Raw genomic sequence first — 7,855 nt, forward strand, 5'->3', positions numbered from 1 at the left:
GAGCACTAAAAAAGCTGAGCTGTCAAACTTGTTGTAGGTGGTTAGTTCACAAGAGGGGAGGAGGCCTGTGGAGGTAGTGAGATAAGAAAAGGTGGTAAGGTGTCAAGTAGACCGGATTTGAAATAATTAACTTCTTTTTCCGGTCGGCTATTTCAAATTAAACGTCTTTCTTGGACTTATTAAACCGCTTGTCACGTGACCACAGTAGGTTGTAACCTTTTAAAGAGATCTTATGACAACTCCTATGGCCATCTTAATGTATCCATCCATCCATTTCCTGCCGCTTATTTGGGATTGAGTCAGGCACCCTTCACCTTGGCAACGCCCTGGAGCGCCTTCTGGGGAGCTCCAAAAGAGAGATGTGTAATACTTCCAGTGTGTCCTGGGTTTGGCCTGGGCTCTCCTACCACATCAAATGTGCCCATAACACTTCCAGAGGAAGGTATAACCAGTGTTGGGCACGTTACTTTGAAAAAGTAATTTATTATAGTTACTCATTACTTCTCCCAAAAAGTAACTGAGTTAGAAACTGACTTACATCAATGTCATGATGTAATGTCAAGTAATTAATTACCAGGAAAAGTAAATATTACGTTACTTTTTAAAAAATTGTTCAAATATGTCAAATTACTTGGCTGCCCCAATCAACAACAACTGGCCCAAAACACGTTCAAAATTAAATTATGCGTAAGAAATGTACTGAAAAGTGTAGCAGATGTGCAGTGATTGAATTTTATTCCTCAAAAAGCAATAATAATATAAACTTCTCTTAATATAACAATGAAAAATTGTACTGGAAATGAATATGATTGGTCTAATAAGTAGCAACACAGAGCTATTAGGACACGCGCAGTCACTCTCTGCTTGCTCGCTCCAGATCCTGGGAGATTGTGTCTCCTTTACTACTCTGTCTTTGGTTATGCCCCTAAGTGCAGCCACTCTTTGGCAGGGAGACAGAGAGAGAGAGAGAGAGAGAGAGAGAGAGAGAGAGAGAGAGAGAGAGAGAGAGAGAGAGAGAGAGGTCTGAAGAAGTAGTAACGCTGCATTTTTTTTGCCAGTAACGGTAACAGCATTGTAACGGGAGAAACAGTAATTAACTTGATTACTCGTTACTTAAAAAAGTAACGCCGTTAGTAACGCTGTTTATTTATAACGCTGTTATTCCCATCACTGGGTATAACATTCAACAAAATGCATAAATTAGTTGACATATTGTGATTTGTTTTATCTCCTAAGCAACAAATCGAAACTTTTACAAATAATGTCCCCACCACCACCATTAAAGCTGGAGTGCAGGGCTTTTGTCTCCCCCTTCTGGTAGTGAGAGTAATTACAAAAACACTGTTGTCACGTGCTTATGTCACAGACTCCATAGCCTACTTCAACATTGTGGCTTTAAAATGGCAAATACATTGTAGTGAGCATCACACAACCCCCACAAAATGGATTGTTTCACTATCAGAATTTGATCAGTCCAGTCCAATAACATTTAGAAAGTCTAGAAGAGTGGCACAATTTAATTATTTTATTTCCATTCAAGTTAGTAGAAAGCTAACCAGAAGTTAGCAGGCTTGGCTGGCAGATGTGTTTAGTAGTCATCTAGCTGGTGCAGGAATGTCAAACCCAACAGCAGATTAAAAACTCAGTATATTGTGAAATGTGAGAATTATCAGGTTGTTATTAATCAGCATTGTGTTAACTTGTTTGGCAAGAGTTTGACTGATATTCATCTGTTTTTTGTTTTTTTTTTAATATTTAAATTTCAAACTGCAAATATAAGCATTAAAACCTCTTAAATAAGACACACTCCAACTATTTACTGCTTGTGTAATTATTTCTTTCAGTCACCTCTGTATGTCCCTACATATCTGTAGTTGTCACCTTTGCAGCAGGACTTACATGTTTTCTCTCCACTTAAGATTTAATTCCTGGCTCTGATGAAAACTGACCAGTCGTTTTACGCTTTTATTTTGAAGGCCGTGTTTCAGTATTTTCCCGGGTGTTTTTCAGTAACTTGACAACCGCTGCAGGCAGGTACTGAAGGTGGACAATAGACTAAATACTGAAGACGGGCGCTCCCTGGAGGCAACTAATCCAACACACAATGAAAACACTCATCACACCTGCTGAACACACTTTTAAAAGTGTTGCTGTACTGAGGTAAAGTTCAGAATAGTCAAAAACACGAATGCAAGATATTTAGAAAATTGTGACTTCCAGTTATACCTGAGTGTTTGTTTAATACGAGCAGTATTTATGTTTCTCTTTACTCGTTCTTTTCCTTTTATCAGTTCATTCTTTCCTTGTTTGCTCTCTATCTTTTAAACCATCCTTTATAAAAGTGTGTTAACGTACATTTAAAATAGCTTTGAACATTACAGGCAACGACTATTTCAAAACTTAAGGCTACACCTTAACCTTATTTCAATAAAATAACCCAACTTCTGATAAACTGGCATATGTTCACAATCAGTGACCTGTTGCTCATTTTCATCTATATTAAAAAGTAACTCATATAAATACTTTGGGTAAATTTCCATCTTTATTACCAACAAATAGCATACAAACCAATTGTTGTATTTCTGACATTAAAAGTGACAAGTGCCCACTTATCCTTCTTTGAGTGGCACATCACTTATTTGAGTAGGTTTCATGATTTACCACTAGATGTCCCTCATGGTCAGCTGGTTTTCTCCAAGACTGAGAGAAGCCTCATAAAATCATAACAGAAAATCAACATGTACATGAACACATATATTTCGAGGTTGTTGTTTTTTTGTTTTTTTTTTAACTCTTTTACATTTAATGAAAAGTTGACACAAAATAACCTCAGATATTGATCCCAGGCATACTGTCATGTGAGGACATCTTGCTAACAAAGTCAAAAAACAAAAAAAACAAAAAAGCAATGGCAAATATCAGGAGTATCAGATGCAAGAGCAAATATGTGGAGCCTTTGCTTTGTAAATGTCATTTGATGTTAAAACTATGGATAATTCCCTGCAGCCATTGGGATCTACAAAAGCATTTGAATGTGAAATGACATTGTGCCCTCAGGCTTTAAACACATGCCACTGCGTTCAGCCCTCAAAATGCTGTACGATGACACATACAATGTAATTAGTCTCCAAAGCCATTTAACAAGTGATATTCTATTTTTCTCTCTCTTGCTGTTATCTCCTGCATCATGACTGTCCTGACAGCCTCCCACTGAGTTATCTTCCCCTAGGCACTAATCAATACAAGAGGAATATCATGCTAAATAAAGCAACATGCAGGTTAATTATAACCAATCACATTTCCAAAGGCGGAAATGTGATTATAAGCTCTGACTAACTTATGTGTGCTTGAGAGTTGAACGAAGATATAGATATAGATTTATTAAAACCCTTGCCTGTTATCATTACCCCTTTTACTTCATCAGTGATCATATAAAGGAGTCAACCAATCATAAATCCTGTCAACATGTCAAGAAATTGATTTTATTAGCACCAGCTGGGGGCAAGAAAGGGTAAAGAATAAAAAAAAGATATGTTGAAACATTGTAAACTATGTTACTTCACCTTTGAGTAAAATGGTACAGTCTTGTCATACTGTGTTATAACTCAACAAATAAATAACATTTCTGTTGCAATATTCAGACAGACATTGCATCTGCATGAAACTACAGTTCCCTGAGTTCTGCATGTGCTGTGCTCTCATGTAGGCTGTTTGTGACCTCTCATTCATTGTGTCTGTTGTGTGTGTGTCCTCTCAAGGACAGCTCCCTGTCCATTGTGACAGATTTGCAAAGTGCACCAAAGCATTCAATAGACACCCTCCTTTCGCTGCACAAGCAAGGCCACCTCCTTTTCAGACATGACATATTTTGCCGGCAGGGCTTCACAGAAGCAATGGGTAGACAATGGAGACGGCTTAAGAATTTGCTTTTCACCCTTGAAAATGGTACATGATTTTGCAGTTTAAAATCTAATCAGCAGTAGCTATGTGAAATAATATTCTGAGAATGTATTTGATTTAACTAACCCTCATTCTCAGAAGCACTTTATTTCAAGTCAAATTTTTGATTGATGTCATCCACTCTGTTGCCAAAAATGGTGCAATTATGGAATAAACCCAAGAAAGATAAAGAAAACTTCTCATTAAACTCATCTTTGACCAACACCCGAGCATGTAAGAGGACCGTTTTTTTTCCTGACTGGGATGCAGTGCTGGAGCTCATTACTTTCACCAAGCAAGATCATAAATCTAGCCTTAATCTGTTGGGCAAACTGAAGACCTAAAGCTAGACAGCTATTTCTTGTAAACAACACTGTTTTGAAGTAACAGCTTGACCGGGAAGTTAAAAATACACAACAGTCTCCTGGTATGCAAAGCGGTGGTTCATAGAACAACTTCATCAGCAGTGAGACAGATAGTGAACGTCACAGTGAATTTAGCAGAAAAGAATATATATCAAAGAGCTTAAATGACACAGTTGCCACAAAATATCCATTACATAAGCAGTCTTCTTCAGCATTACAGCCTCTATGGCACAGAACATGAGTAAACAGCATGAGCTGAGCTTTGACAGTCTCATTGTGATTGATACAGAAGCTGGGTTATCAGCTTCTGCGTTGCTCTGCAGAAACATTTTGCAAGATGAGGCAGACATATGCCTCAGTCTAAAATAAAACTTGAATATATAACGTGCTGAAGCCTGAAGGAGGCTTGTAGTACTTGAGAGAAAAACTTCATATGTGAAAACAGAATTTTAAATGAGTAGTTTATAGAGGGTCAAAATGTTCTTACTCTGGATCCATGCTTCATATTTAAAGGGCTGCAGAAAAAATGTCCATTTTGTGATACCTCATGGGTCGAAGCACACTTCTGAACTAATTGTTATGCTGAAGTGGGTAGAACAAAGATCTGGTTTTGTATTCTTATGAGGTGAAACCTGCTGAATCGCTGAGTCATCTGTTCAGGTAATCTTATACTGAGCAGAGGCTGATTTGATTTACAGCATGCTTATAAAGAGCGAATAAGTAAGAGGGGGCAAGTCACATTTCATACTTTATACCATTTTATTTTCCACTCCTGCCCAGTTACACACATTTGATGAGTAATTATTCTCAGTACCAGAAGCTTTAAATGGTATAAATCAAGAAAATATGTAATATGACCCGAGTATTGGAGGTGAAAATGCCTCTAAAATGTATTTCACATCATCATTGAATCATCCAACCCTGGACCAGCTCAAACACAGGGTACACAGCATCAACAGTGTTTGCTCCTGGTGATATTGTGGTCAGCAGTGTGTGAAAATTTAATAACAGAGTAGATGTTGAGTGCCACGTCTCACTGGATCAGCCGTGTCGAGGAAAACTGTGGTCCCCCACCATGTATGAGCTCTCTATGCTTCACTGACACCACAAAAACATGAATAACAGTAAACAGAGTTGCCATGATCCATATATTAAAAATAACTGGTCTTTTTTTACCCAGCAGTTGACTGGTTTTATACACTCTCTTTAAAAGCCACTGAATATTTGAACTGGTGATCTGTGATTTATACTGTAGCTAGACATCTCTGTGAAAGTCATGGATGAAATACACTGATTAGTCACAAAGAATAAAGCACAACTTGACAGCAAACAGACCATGTAGCCAAGAACAATATAGTCCCCTTTGTGTGAGGGGGGAAAAAAATGATCTTGACCTTTTGTTGTAACAACCTTCTTGGACTTATCAGTGCAATTTTGAAAATGCCACAGATCACAGATGAACTTCTTCCCCTCCCAAAGAAACAAGAGATGAAAAGGACCCAAATGTGATGCTCTGCACGGCTGCCTGGATCCCTACGCTGGGTGCAGATCCACATTTTTACTCACACACAGTTCACTATTTTGAAACACACCTCATTGCTTGGTGGCAGCACGCATTAACATGAACATTGATCCCATAATCATTGTGTTCATGCAGAACCCTGTGTGGAACCAAGACACTTTTGATCACACACCAAACATCTCAAAGCTGAGAACACTCGTAATGTGGCACTGAGACATCTCGCCCACGAATCTTGTCGGAATGAGACAAGAGCTGTCATTTTTAGCAACAAAGCTCTGTGCTCAGGGACCTTGTTTCAAGGAGTTTGAAAGCACCTCACACACACACACACACACACACATGCAAACACACATACATGCACTAATTGCTGTCTCTGTCATCACGATGTCTTCCCTAAATACTCAAGGTTTGTTTCTGGGTTAATTACGCCTTCCTAATCCCTCTGAATCTACAGCGCGCTTCAAATCTGTTTTATGACAGACAAGAGAAGCTTTGCAATGTTTAGGTAATATTACCAGCCTGCCATTAGATGTGTTGCATTCTCCCTTCTGCAAATACAGCACATACTGCAGGATATAGATAGCAAAATGAAATGAACAGCTCATGCTTGTGTTTACCATTTATGTGTGACTATGAGTCAGTTTCTGCAGCACAGAATTCTTTTATTTATTTAAGTAGAGATAAGTTAGCCATGTGTGTCGCTGGGGTATAACCTGTGCTGCTCCCACTGCATGAGAAACCTCAGCTAAGAAAGGGGCCACGATTGTTCAGCAGCAGCATCCTACAGAGACAGAATACAGAATCAGGAAGGGAACAATTGTGCATTTTGTTCACATAAGCTAAAGGATGTTTAAAGGCTTATTTGTGGATGTGACTGTGTGTTTTTATGTACTTGCTTAAACAAGGATGAATAACTTATCCTTGAGTGGGTACACATTTACACAAGCTTTCACCTGGATGGAAACTTTCCTCAAAGGACACTGTTTAGCACTGTGTGGATACAGTGGACATAATTTTCCTCCAACCATGTGCCTATTGTCTTTAAATCCCATGAGAGTGTATGAAAGATGGCACTGAGACATGATTGTTTGTAACAGAAACTTAATTTGCGCAATCAATAATTTCTGAGTTACAGTATATTCGACTTTCATTCCAGCTGTGTCAGAGCAGTTTCATTCATAAACCCCATGTCCATATTCATATCCAGCTGGAAGACATCCGTAGCTGAAAAGACTATTAGTGAGGAAAAGGGTGGCTTTAGTTGTCCCTACCCTTGTGAGATATGACTTTTAGTTGAAGCCAGCTATCAATTATGCAAAATTTACTGCCATTGATGTGAACAACCTTGAAACTCTTGTAAGGTTTTGGAACAATGAGTCAGTCTAAACTCATGTTGCGATCAATCATGGCCACTGTAACTCAGGTGAACGATGGGCTTCTTGGCACAAACCAAGCATGCTTAAAAGAACCTGGTACTAAATCTCCTCCAACTGTGAATATCAATACAGTTTTATTGTCATCCATACAGAATATGTAACTGCCTATTATTTAATCCCGTCATCTGCTATTCATGATCAAGAACTGAACTGTGTCACATCTGTAATTTTTCTCCTTTGATTCAGTATATTGCCTCATGCACTTGTTTTATGTGTCTCATTTTGCTATGCATGCTTGTGTGCAGAAAACTCTCATTAGCCGTACATCTGTGTGTGGCTCAAAGTTTAGTTTGAACAATTACAGAGTCTCTGCATGTCTGAAAGCCCCCAGAGTAACAAACATTTTTTCACAAAAAATCACTAATCTTCTCCATCCAGTCACTAACTAGGTACACTGTTTTTAAAAAGCATCTCTATATACACATCTCTATAATAAACTGCCCACTCTTCCTCTTTTAAGTACACATGACGACCTCGTACATCTGTTTCAGCATCCTCCAAGACACGTGGCATCATATGGGTGGAACATATGGGTAATGTGACGATGCTGACCTTGGATGAAAGGCTGTTGATCACGGGTACAACTCTCTTAT

The sequence above is a fragment of the Scomber japonicus genome, chromosome 18 (genome assembly GCF_027409825.1).
Source record: "Scomber japonicus isolate fScoJap1 chromosome 18, fScoJap1.pri, whole genome shotgun sequence".
Lineage (NCBI taxonomy): Eukaryota > Metazoa > Chordata > Actinopteri > Scombriformes > Scombridae > Scomber > Scomber japonicus.